Source organism: Podarcis erhardii, assembly GCF_964252035.2.
Source record: "Podarcis erhardii genome assembly, chromosome: 9".
Lineage (NCBI taxonomy): Eukaryota > Metazoa > Chordata > Lepidosauria > Squamata > Lacertidae > Podarcis > Podarcis erhardii.
The window spans coordinates 20,629,733-20,643,665 of record NC_138512.1 but is presented as its reverse complement, the minus strand read 5'-3'; the positions used below and the strand labels follow the sequence as shown (position 1 = coordinate 20,643,665).

General features: G+C 42.3%; 1 long non-coding RNA gene across 1 annotated transcript; it reads right to left on the bottom strand.

The window, feature by feature from the left end:
* Window positions 1-6,501: 6,501 nt before the first annotated feature.
* Window positions 6,502-13,024, bottom strand: LOC309350047. Its single transcript, XR_014160283.1, has 3 exons — window positions 10,202-13,024; window positions 7,696-10,128; window positions 6,502-7,228 (listed from the first exon to the last, which is right to left on the bottom strand). It is a non-coding gene; the product is annotated as an uncharacterized lncRNA (long non-coding RNA).
* Between the last annotated feature and the right edge of the window lie 909 nt (window positions 13,025-13,933).

Sequence of the window (13,933 nt, the reverse complement as noted above, 5' to 3'; positions counted from 1 at the left end):
AATTTGACCTTCTGCATCTGGATTTAACTCTGAACTGATGCCTTTGGAAACAACAGGATATGGCAAGTATCACATATTTCAAATTCACAAACTCAGTACAGTTTGTGCACAGTTTGTACACAGTTTGTACACTTTCAGGAGGTGATGGAACAAAGTCAGTGTGGTGCAGGAAGAGTCCCAAATGTCAAACAGAGAGACCTAGATCTATGATGGACTGGGCGAAGGGAGGAGGCAATGAGTTTTCTTCTCTCTTTAATTCTTTTAAAGCTTCACCTGGCATCTACAGGTCATGACCCCACACCCCAAAAACTGCATACTCTGTTCACATACTGTTTCCACTGTTTCCAAGTGGCCAGACCAGGAAGTGAGACAATGAAATGACCAAAGGGAGCTTGTTTGAAATTAACATGCATTCCGGCGAGGACATCAAATTTCTCCTAATTAGCTTGCATATAGAGAGGATAGAACACATCTTAAAAGAACACCCATCACACCTCCCTTAAAAGCTCTGAACAGAAAATGAACTTCTTAAAAATAATTGGGAGAGGGCAGAGAAGAATGCAATTAGTGCCCTCACATTAGAGACTCCACCTCAATTAATACAAAACTAGAATTATCAGTCTGGTTTGGCGGCAACAAAAAGCCCCGAAGAACAATGTGCCACCTTAAAGACTGTTAAATGTATTGTGGGATAAGCTTTCAAGAGTCAGATCTCACTTAAACTAAAGCAGGGATGGGAAATCTATACTCCTGGGGGTGTCCTTATCCCCAGTCATCTTAAATAGATATCACTTGCCAAAATGGCTTCTAAGCAGGTAAATAGATAAGGGTAAATGACCCCTGGACGGTTAAGTCCAGTCAAAGGCGACTATGGGGTGCGGTACTCATCTCACTTCAGGCCGAGGGAGCCAGAGTTTGTCCACAGACAGCTTTCCGGGTGCGGTGCTCATCTCACTTCAGGCCGAGGGAGCCAGAGTTTGTCCACAGACAGCTTTCCGGGTCATGTGACCAGCATGACTAAACCACTTCTGGCACAACGGGACACCATGATGGAAGCCAGAGAACACGGAAACACTGTTTACCTTCCCACCGCAGTGGTACCTATTTATCTACTTGCACTGGTGTGCTTTTGAACTGCTAGGTTGGCAGGAGCTGGGACAGAGCAATGGGAGCTCACCGCCGTTGCATGGATTCAAACCGTTGACCTTCCGATCAGCAAGCCCCAGAGGCTCAGTGGTTTAGACCACAGCGCCACTCGTGTCCCTCATGGTGGTCTGGGGAGGGGTATACATACAGAGAGAGAACCAGAAGGCCGGATCACATTATTATGTGATCAGTTTCATTCTGAAGAACTTCATTGCCCAATGTTGTGACCTGCCAAGTGTAAGGCACCATGACCCACCAGTCATAATGACGTCCTATGTTCCTGAAAGCTCCTCTTCCCAGTTTTACAGTTCCCAACTAAAAATGAAAAACTGGAGGCTTATGGAGCCATTGGTGAACCACCGCACACGGCTAGTGTGTTGCTTTTACCCTGTGCATCACAGGATATGCAGGCTTGCTGCAGAACAATATGAAATGATAGTAACTCATGCATCTAATTTGTGGACAATTGGCACTCAATGGGACATGGATGTTGTGAAAGGAAACAACAGCCCATAGCCACAAATCTATCAAGCAGGCAGGGTATCATCTATATTGAACACTAATTAGCATCAGGGTGAGAGAGAACATATTGATCCTGAAGCAAACAACAGCGAGGGGTGTTCAGTAGCATTTCTAATTGTTTGGCTTACCATTTTTCATGCTGGCTGGCCTTGAGTGTACCAAAGAAACTTCTTTGTTTCTTTATTTGTAAGATTTCTACCCTGCCCTACTGGATCATGCCAGAGACCCATCTAGAAAAGCACTCTGATCTCACAGAGGCCAACAAGAGGCCCATGGGAAGCCCATATGCAGGACACAAGTGAAGTGTAACTGCACACTCACATAATTGTGTCCTCTGGTATACAGAGGCATACTGCCTCCAACTAAGTATTAGCTCATTTCCTGTGCTCCTATGACATCAGAACACATAGCAAATTGCACTACACATTAAAGGTAAAGGTAAAGGGACCCCTGACCATTAGGTCCAGTCGTGGCCGACTCTGGGGTTGCGACACTCATCTCGCTTTACTGACCGAGGGAGCCGGCGTACAGCTTCAGGGTCATGTGGCCAGCATGACTAAGCCGCTTCTGGTGAACCAGACCAGCGCATGGAAACGCCGTTTACCTTCCCGCCGGAGCGGTACCTATTTATCTACTTGCACTTTGACATGCTTTCGAACTGCTAGGTTGGCAGGAGCAGGGACTGAGCAACGGGAGCTCACCCCGTCGCAGGGATTCGAACCGCCAGCCTTCTGATCGGCAAGTCCTAGGCTCTGTGGTTTAACCCACAGCGCCACCCGTGTCCCGCACTACACATTACAGAGGCAGAAATCAATATTGGGCTGCTACATTCGGTAGTAGCATGGAGCATGCACAGAATAATAATAATAATAATAATAATAATAATAATAATAATAATAATAATAGAAGAAGTAAAAAACATCGAAGTATAAAGCATCATTTTCAAATTTCCACATATTGTTTTAAGGCAAAGAATGTATAAATGAGGGATGTGGAGAGAGAATGAAAACAACAATAACAGGAAATGTATTTTTTTCAGAACGATGTTGAAAATGCACATTTAGTGGTTTCAACTGCAGGCATAGAATTAGCTTAATTTGTTTTGCTTTTAGCTGATTAATGGACCGAGCTGCATCTTGACAATAATATTAGGATGCTCGCCAGCTTCTGTGCCACTTCAATAAATTATACAGCACTTTAACATTCATCATCTCACTGATGAAGCCCATCCTCTTACCTGTCCATCTGCAACATCTTAGTGATAAATCAGTGGGGTGTAGGATTTAACATGACTACAAAAAGGAGCTCTGAGTCCCATGGTTACAGAAGTTTGAGCAAAAAATGTATCCTTATGAAGAGAAAAGAGATACTGCAAGAAGACAAATTGCACCCCTAGACGGATCCTATCGTTGTAGGCTTTGTCTCTGTCCTGATGCTGATCTCCAGAGCAGATGTTGGTGGTGATTTTCCATAGGACAGAATAGCACCAATTCCCTTACATGGGGAAAAATAAAAGGATGTACTCTGAACAGAACTGCACAACTTGTGTCTCCCCAAGCCAAAAACATGCACACACCAGAAGGGGCCCTTTGATACAAGCTCCCTGGAACTGCAGACTCACAAAGTGCCCCTATTTTCCAAGGACAGTCCTGGATTTACAGAAGCTGTCCCCGTTTCTGATTTGATCCCAGAATGTCCCACTTTTCCTTAGGATGTCCCTATTTTCATGGGAGAAATGTTGCAGGATATGGAATAGGACATCCCTAGGGCTTTTATCCCAGCCAGAACTCACCAGAACTCAGTCCCAGCACCTCTCGGGTGGGCACCATTGCCATTCTAAGAGAAAGAGGGATGTGTTCATGGTGAGTTCCAGCACCTCTTTTTCTGGGAAAAAAAAAGAGCCCTGGGGCTGTATCTAGACACATCGAAGAAGTATTACACGCATTGTAAATTTAAACAGAGAAAACAGGTAGGGACAAACAGGACTCCATTGCGCCATCTGATGGCACAATGTTATATTGCATATACAACGCATATAAATTGCTTTTTCTTTGCCAATCTAGCTGTCCTGGGTGTCCCTATTTTCATCAGAGAAATGTTGGAGGGTATGGCCATAGGATGTCCTTTTCATTGGAGAAATGTTGAAGGGTATGGAACTGCCGCAGTGAGGGGGTGGACTCATTTGGGGAGAAGGTCCCATGGAAGATGTCTTGACCAAGGGCCCTCCAGAATCTGGAGCCGACACTGGTTAAGAACTCTCACAATATAGTATTTTATTGACATCAGCAGCATACATTGGAATATAATAGGAACAGTTTTGCACAACCTCTCCCTTTTCAAGATGGATTTCTTTTTTTTTTTTTTCAAAAGACACAGATGTTCATAATACAGGTAAGGTAACAATTAAGCTGCACAATACCAAAAACAAGTTTACAGTTATTTTCACCACTCTAGATTTTTGTGGTTCAGGTCAGGTGACCGAGACTGAATGTATACATTCAGATTCAATCATTAGCTGGGTTATTTTATCATCATTGTTATTATTTACTCATTAATCCTCTAGGCACATTGCTTTACCATGCAATCCTACACTCGGATCAACTCAAACATTTGTCCCACTGAGTTCAATGGGCCTTACTCACCAGTAAACAGGTATAGGATTGCACATGTACAGTGCAAATCTATACATGTCCACACAAAAGTAAACCCCATTTGGTTCAACGGGACTTATAGGAAAGTGCGTATAGAATTGCAGCTTGTGATGAATGGACTGGGACACTTTTGGACTTGATGACTCAGATGAATGTGCTGTGTCCATTTCAAACAGCCCCCAAACTCCATTTTAAGAATCATCCCAGCTTGAAACTAGCACAACCAAACTAGACTGTGCAGAAGTTCGATTTCCTCTGTATAATTCAGTGCTGGGTGGACCTGTCACATCTTTCTTCTTGATCAAGTTATTTCTAGAATGTGGTTGTGTATTGTCTGCCTACCAGTCTCTGTGTTTTCTCCCTTTTAAATGGAAAACAGCCTTGGTTAGCAAGCTGAGATTCAGGTATCCAACTTAATGTCATGTCTTAAGCTGCTCTGATTGGCTTTTCACAAGCCCTAGAATCTTCACACACTTGAATAGGCATGAAGAAGAAGAAAAAGAAGAGTTTGGTTTTGATATCCCGCCTTTCACTCCCCTTCAGGAGTCTCAAAGCGGCTAACATTCTCCTTTCCCTTCCTCCCCGACAACAAACACTCTGTGAAGTGAGTGAGGCTGAGAGACTTCAGAGAAGTGTGACTAGCCCAAGGTCACCCAGCAGCTGCATGTGGAGGAGCGGGGAAGTGAAACCGGTTCACCAGATTACGACTCCACCGCTCTTAACCACTACACCACTCTGACTCTCTTTACATGACAGTAAACAGGGCTCTCTTTTTGCTAATTGTGAAGATTTTCCTTGTCATGAAGCAAGATTCAAGTGCCTGAGAAATTCAGAGTTCATATCCAGATAAAGTTTGGAGTTTGGTGACGCCATGGGGTACAATGGTACCTCGGTTTATGAACAACCCTGTTTACGAATTATTCGGTTTACAAACTCCGCAAAACCAGAAGTAGTATTCTGGTTTGCGAACTTTACCTCGGTCTACAAATGGAAGTTGAATGGTGGAAGGGCACCAGCAGCAAGAGCCCTCATTAGGGAAAGTGTGCCTCGGTTTAAGAACAGATTTGGTTTAAGAACGGACTTCAGGAACGGATTAAGTTCATAAACCGAGGTACCACTGTAATTTCTTGCAGGGCTGGGCCTACCATCCTCCAGAGTGAGATTTGTCAATGTGGCTGCTGAAAGTGCTATAAAATGGCAAATATTAGAAACCTCAGCTGTGGCCTTCCGTTTTTGATAACTCCTCTTTAACTCTGCCACAGTTCCAGGTCTACTTTCTCCACCCCGTCTAACATTTCAGCATCTAGTTTTGTGTGTATAACATCACTGGAACTTCCAGTTCATGGCTGTTTCAACATACAGCTTCTTGTGTACAAGATCCCAAATTCAGTTACTGGCATCTCCCGTTGAAGAGGCCTGATCTAAGGGGTTAAGATAAGATGGCAGATTCCGGAAATGGTAGAGTGAACCAAACCACTATAGGTAATCATTGCCACTTTGAATGGTCTCCCACACTAAACAACAACACCTTACATATACAAAACTATCACAGCAGGGAGAATGTTGCGACACAGCCCATTCCTACGGTGCTAATTCTCTAGCTGTGCAAGGTGCTTTTTTCTATGCAGGGCGCACACCAAAATGTGGCCTTCTCTGCCTGCAATGCAGTGCATCTTTCCCATCGTGCCACAGATTCTGCTGCACATGTAAACCAGACTTCAGATAGTAGAGCAGGGAATGGCTTCGGCCTGAGCCCATCAAGAGCCGCTGGAGCCAGTCCACATCAATGTGCTACTTGAGGCATTGGTCTGAGTTAGTGTTAAGAAGCACCTTTTACCTCTATTTAAAATACACATTGAGTTGTTTTTTTTGCTATTGATTCCAGCAGGCATGTAACTGGGCATAGGATGGCTCTTTTCTTCTGACAGTCAACACAATCCACCCTGTGGAACACCCTCCCATCAGATGTCAAGTAAATAAGCAGCTATCCCATTTTTAAAGGACATCTGAAGGCAGCCCTGTACAGGGAAGTTTTTAATATTTAATGCAGTATTGTTTTTAATACTCGATTGGGAGCCGCCCAGAGTGGCTGGGGAAACTCAGCCAGATGGGCAGGGGTATAAATAATAAATTATTATTATTATTATTATTATTATTATTATTATTATTATTATTTAAAAAATTAGTATTATTATCATGCCACCTGTGCAGGTTCAATGGGAATAAATGGGTGAATTGTATTAAAATGCTACAGTACTCTCGCCCAGGAGTTGTTCCTAATGAACATGGTACAAATATCTAGTTGCACACATTTGCAACTTGTTCATACAAGTTGTTTACTGGCTTTAAAACTAAATCCATGATAGTGTAGGTGAACCACATTTGTGATGTACTGGTGATATGCAGAAATCCCGCAGGTTGTGTGGATCACGCTGAACGTTTTTGCTGGGCGGGGGGGAAGAGGGGAGGTAAAAGTGTTTTCTATGGACAGGATTCAACCAATGAGTCCTGTCAATGGAAGTCCTACAGAAGGGTTTCTGCTAGGACAAGGGGCCTTTTCCACCTTGACTCATCCTGCACCCCTCAAAATTGACTCAAGGGTCAAGAGAACCACTGGAACAGCAAACAGGGAAAGGGGTGGGAGATTGTTCCATCTGGCAAGCCAAAATGTTTTCCCTGATGGAAGGATCACCTTAGGGCAATGTTGAATTCCTCCTTCCATCTTCAGTATAACAACCGTTTAACAGTGTGGGATATAACAAGGAAACATTGGCTGTGCCTGTCCTCAATGGACTACCACCACAGCAAGATGGAAGCAACACCAGCTGATGTCTAAGAATGAGACCAAACACTTTGAATAACTATAAACTAAGTCCTATTTTTAAAAGTTTTTTTAGTGCTTCAAAACCCTGCAAAACCATTAAAGATTATCTACAGAAATATTGTAAAATTAAGGAATGTTAGAAAGATGTTGGAATGAAGCTACATGGCTTTAGCAGAAATGTTATAAAGAATTAAGTATAATAGATTGTAATTGGATTAAAGGAAAAAATAATGTTAGAATTTGTTAAGTTAAATGATAGGACAGAAGTTTGAGGAAGATGGAAAGGATTTGCTGAAACAATTAATCAAAGTGGAATACAAAAAAACGGGGGGGTGAGGAGGTCGCTGAAACAAGTAAAAGAAAGTTAATAACATTGAAAGTATAGGTTGTGTTTCTTTTTCTTTTTTTAAAATTGTTTTTGTTGTATTTTTGTTATGTATATGTAATATTTTTGTTTTTGTATTGTATGGTTTTGTTATGTTTAATTCTTTTTCTTTTTCCTTTCTGTAACTTTCAAAACTTTAATAAATATTATAAAATAAAAAAAACAACCTGCAAAACCAGTTGGGCCAGAGGCAACAAGGAGAGAAAAGAAACCACAAATGCCTCTGTCATACTACTGTCAGCTCCTAAAACGCTCTTGTCTCCAATATTTCCAACCCTAGATTTGAAAGAAACAGCAGCAACAACAAAATCACCCCAGACAATAAGATTGTCTCTCTTCCAATTCAACCTAAACAATGAAGCACATACATAGTCATCTTTTCCCTTCTGAAAATACATTATTCATGGTTCCTCTTGCCATGAAAGTGAATAAGCTCCGAGCTGCTGGGGAGGGAGACTCTGACATTAATTGGCGCAGTGATGAGGTTTATAAGCTCCTTCAGCTGAAATGTGGAAGAAAGGAAAATATTCATGATTTCCAAGCTCCCTGGTTTCTTATGTTCTCACATAAGAGGACAACAAGCTGTCATAATTAAGAGTCAACAAGCCAAGCTACAATATTTTAACACGTAAAGTGACTGAGTTTGTGAGTCCTGTTGAGCAATTCATGCAGATTTCTGCCTTCTCCATCAATCTCCATTCCACCTCTTTTTTTTTAATAATAATAAAAAAAACCAATAAACATGCTTATAAATAACAGTGACTTGAAAAGAAACACCTTTTGTTCTGTATGACAACCACAGTTATACAGTCCTTGTTTCTTTGTAGAATAAAACAGTGGCTTTTGATAAGTCACTCCAGAAGACAATGTGGATACAGAATTTTGTTAAGTGTATAGCAAGCATGCTGAAACCAGATAATCGAAAACAAGTTAAAAAAAAAATCAGAGTAGATCAACAAACTAATCAAAGTTAATTATAGCAGTACACATAATACACATTAGTTCTCTTGTCTCATTATCCTCCACTTCTCAATGCCTGCAAGACATTTGATGTTGCAAATAGAAGTGTGGGGGGTGGGGAACAAAAGGAACCAATTGCAAATGAGCTTTGCTTGCTAAGATGTACAACTTGTGGGTGTGCACACAATTTGTAACTCTACGTATTGGGAGAAAGATAGTTGTACTTAGGTGCATTGAAACCAGTGGGGGAACTAACTCAGTGCTCATTCCTTTCAATAGGATTTAAGCATGGCAAACCTTCTTGGGCTCCAGGCCTGCTAAAGACTATGAGTTGGATCTTGCCCTCTTGAAATGTTTGGGATAGGTGCTGCTGCTTGGAGGAAACTTTCCTTCCATGAACTTCCTTAAGTTAATTTAGGAGCCAGTCTTGGTCTGAGGTGTTTCCTCCCTCTCTCACCTGTCCTCCCCTCACATCGTTTTGGAAGACACCCACCCACCTACCCCCAGCTGCAGGGAGAAAGAAGGGATGGGAGATTTGTCTTCAATTCAATCAACTTATTTTAGGGTCCAAGCCAATGGCCCTAATCCAACTCCTATTAGTAAGGACTAAGCCCCATTAAAAGCAACCATCCTTGAGTTAGTCACTACTATCTTGTTCCATTGATTTCAAGGGGAGTAAGTCCTAACTAGCAATCTACAGCTGGACTGAGAGCACTGTTGATGAAACATCCTACATTGGGCTGATCCCAGATATTTAGGCCCAGTTCTGTAGGCAGAGGGAGGATTCACTAGGTAATTCTGGTTGTGATGAAATTAATTAATTCATTTATTGTTGTTGTATTTCTACTCCCAAGAAGAGGTGCTAGTGAGATTTTTCCCCCTCAAGTGCTGAAATAACTTGGCCACACTTGGGCTGGATCTACATTGATCCGTAAAAACATTATTAAAAATAATGTTATATAAAGCTTGGTGCATTTTTCCATTGCTGATGGATCACTGCTCTGTAGCACCCTCAGGCGTCACATTTCTAACATTATACCCAATGGGTGTAGATGAGTCCTTAGATTCTATGCAACGTGACTTGCTCTGGCCAGGACATTTGCTGTGAAGGCAGCAAAGTGTATTTGTCAGGGCCCTGGTGATAGCCCCTACCCCTTGTGGAAGCTGCTCTCAAGAAGCATCATGAGAAGGCACCATTTGTGAGAACCAGCAGTGCCCTGTTGTGTGCTCTTTGTGCAGCTGGAATTGGAAAAACCACACAAAACATGCTAAGCACATACACTGGAGGCTGGTCCACTTGTCAAAGAGGTACTGAGTCACCAACCTCACTTTGTTCTCAGCCAGCCCTCTACCTACTTACTAGAGGCTGGGGGCGGATACTGTCTTTCAGCTTCCTTCTCCTTCTCCTTTCCCATGCCTCAAAAGGGAGGGAAATGGGGACAAAAGATGAATTAGTTAGCCCTGTCTGTTGATGTGCCTCCACCTACTGTTGGTCTCCCTACCTTCTGCCCTAACATTCCCATTGAGCACAGGGCATCACTGATCCTATACTGAACGCCTATGTGAAAGTACCAGTCCTCACAAAAGATGCCTTTTTATGGATGGAACCCACTGGATGACCCCTTCATGTTCCCAAGGGACTCTTGATAACAAGGAGCTCTAGTTTATATAAGTCATATGTTTGATTAAAAAAAAAAATTCACAGTTTCACACTGCCCTTTGAAGAATCTATGTCTGGATTTGAGAAGTTTTCTGAAGCCACCTTCACAGAATTGCATCTGTTCTTGATGCATTTGCTGATTTACAAAGGAAAAGAAGCTAATTTACAAAGGAAAGCTAATTTACCAATTAAAAAGGAGGATTCTCTCATTGCCTTCTTCAAAAGGATTGAAGACACAATTCGACTTCAAATTTTACATTCCAATAGACCGATTTGCTTTGAAAATCCTTATAATGCAAGAACACAGAAAGATGTCCCCCAAAAGTAAATCAAATTACATATTACAAAGCAACACAATAGAAAATATTTTTTAAAGCATATCTGTTGCATCAGCAGATTCAGTACTGGAAACCAAACATGCTCAGCTGGCGGTGCTTATACATCAACCAAAAAAATACATTTTGCTTCTCAGAGACTTAAGCTCGAAACACTTAAAAAAACACTGTATAAAAATGATAAGGATGATTGTTACTTCTTGACTTGGAATAGAATTATCTTTATCTGTGTTTTTTGGATGTAAGCACACAGGTGTTTAGAGGTATTTATATGATCCCTTGTAAAATTACAGATTAAAAGGGGAAAGATTTGAAAATAGCCTCAGAAACTTTCTTAAAGAGGGAAAGGAAATCTTGCTCTGTATTCAAATCTATAAGGGGCTACTTCCATTCTCAAGTTGTACAATCCCAGGGAGATATTGGTTGTCCTATTACTTTGCCACTTCCTGGACACTACTGTGTTTGATCCCAGAGTTGGGAGGTGGGGAACTGTAAGGAATCTGGGGCTTCACTCATGATTTCCCAGCATTTTTTTAAAATGGCCATTGGTGAAGAATGACAGCATGAAAGGACAATCACCATTCAAATGAAGAAAGAAGTACAAGAGGGAGGGCACATGTCAGATGAGGGAAGAATGTAGATTGGTGATGAAAGCAACAACAGCAATATTGCAGGCTTCTGAGGCACCCAGAAAATCTGTGTCTCCTATGACTAGAAACTACTTCAATGAAGCCCAGGTCATCTCAAACAGAGGGGAAGCAAGCAATTTTGCATGCTTTATTGGAGTAACCAGTAAACAAGTTGTATTTGTGGGTTGTGACTCTGCCTGGATAGCTGAAAGAAGGAGATTTGATTGTGAGTTATTAACTACAGTGGGCCCAGCTATTTGTGGGGCTGAAGACAGATATGGTGCAAGAAGTGTGAAGAAGTCAAGAAATATGGCACCCATGGTGGGAGCATGGAGTGTAAGAGGCTGGGGCCTACTTCACATGAACAAACTATTCTTTTTCCACACACAGCCATGTACTTGAGTGCCTGGCCATGTAAAGAAACTTCAGTGTGAACCTGCTGCTTACTCAAGGACAGCTGCAGCCATTTTGATGAGTGAATATAAGCAATTAGTTGACTCTCAAGAGAGGCCTGCACAACTCGTGACCCACCAAGCCAAACACAGCCCACCAGTCATGCACTGTGGCCTGCCAGATAGCTGCCAGCATACTACAAAAAATGATAATTTATCAAGCCCCTGGTAGCCCACTAACCATGGCTAGCAGACTATATACAGCTTGTTTGCTTAGTCATTGTACAGGCCCAACTCCCAAGATGGCATGGAGGAAATGAACAATGTGATTTCATAAAGGCAGAGAAACAATAATGTAACCCAGCCAAAAAGCTTTTACTATATACTGCTCGTAGGTCTTTGAAATCTTTGAATCCTTGTGGTGTACTTTCAGCACAGTCCAAAATTCACAAGGCATGACAGAGAAAAAGGCCTCTGTGAGTGCCATCTGTAATGCATTGATTTCCTCTGATTTCCCCAGTCTTTGCTTCATAAATGTACTACATGACTCAAAATAAATACAAAACATTCCAACTGGACAGCTACAATATTGAAATTCCCAGAATATGGAGGTGGACACAGACACATATTTTACCGTGAATCTGCACCTGAATGATTCAAACAAGTTTGCCTCAGAGTGAGAGGACTCATTTAAGGACAATTTGATCACCTGTATGGGCTCAGGCTTAACTCCAATTACCACCCGCCCCCTCTCAGAATCTAACTTAGATATGGGGCAATAATAAAGCCATTAATTCATTTCACTAGTTCCACCATCCATGGAATTCTAATAACATTGGGCTTACCAGTTGTAGAGTCTGTTAAGCAAGAAAGGTGTCATTTAAAGATAGTATTCTAGCTAGCTGCCATGCCATCTGTACCACAGTCGGAGTTGCTGTCATGAAGGTCACCCAGTCACACCTTTAGCTCTGCCTATTTTATTGTGCTGTTCCTTTTGACTGTTCTTCTGTTTGGCTACTACTTCTGAAATGAGGCACCTCCTATACTCACAGAGATGCCCCACATGTTTTAAAACCCTGGAAGATCAGGATTCACAAATGCATGGGGAGCCTCCATTAGAACAGGAGACCCCCCCCCCATTTCAGAAGTAGAATTATTATTATTATTTATTATTATTTATACCCCACCCACACAATAAAAGATCAGACACAAAAAACTTCCCTAAACAGGGCTGGCTTCAGGTGTCTTCTAAAAGTCAGATAGTTGTTTATTTCCTTGACATCTGATGGGAAGGCGTTCCACATTGCGGGTGCCACTACCGAGAAGGTCCACTGCCTGGTTCCCTGTAACCTTACTTCTCACAGTGGGGGAACCGCCAGAAGGCCCTCGGAGCTAGAACTCAGTGTCTGGGCTGAACGATGGAGGTGGAGATGCTCCTTCAGGTATATTGGGCCAAGGCCGTAAGAATGCAAGTAACTTTAATATCAGACCAAGCACCCATCTAGTCTAGCATCCTGTTCTTTCAGGTGTGGTTGGCCACTATAAGAACTGCAGAGAATGTGAATTGAAACAAGTTTTCCTCCCTTTCTCATGAAAAAACTAGAAGTTGGGGTCCTCCAATGAAGCTGAAAGTTGGAAGATTCAGGACAGAGAAGTGTGACAACACTCTTCTCTGTCCTGAATCTTCCAACTTTCAGCTTCATTGGAGGACCCCAACTTCTAGTTTTTTTATGGGAAAGGGAGGAAAACTTGTTTCAATTCACATTCTCTGCACTATGCATAATCGAAAACAGTCAAGAGTCACGCAGTGATGGGCAGTGCTTCTTCATGGCACTGTAGAAGGCTCTTTTTAGAACTGTATGAAACCAGGTGAACTATAAGAAGAAAACTTGGAAACAGGCTTCTTTTTAAGGGATTTTGTCCATATATCTTGAGAAAACATGGGCAATAACAGCTGTCTGCTTTTAAAGGCACTGAAGACACTACTAGAGAGAACGCAGAAGTACAGTGGTACCTCGGGTTACAAACTTAATTCATTCCAGAGGTCCGTTCTTAACCCGAAACCTTTCTTAACCTGAGGCGCACTTTCGCTAATGGCGCCTCCCACTGCCACTGCACCACTGGCCTGTGATTTCCTTTCTCATCCCGGGGCAAAGTTCGCAACCCGGAGCAACTACTTCCGGGCTAGCGGAGTTCGTAACGTGAAGCATTTGTAACCCAAGGTACCACTGTAGTGTTCTAGGGGTGACCCTAGCAGGTTATTCATTCACCTGAACCTTCACAGCTTGCATTACAGACAGACATACCAAAATGTTGAAGGAAGTATTCATAGTTACTTCCCGTGCCAATGTGCTGGCCTACCCCTCTTGTAACATATTGGCTGTCTGCCTTTTGGTGAAATATTGAATCCAGGGAGTGGGGAGACTCGT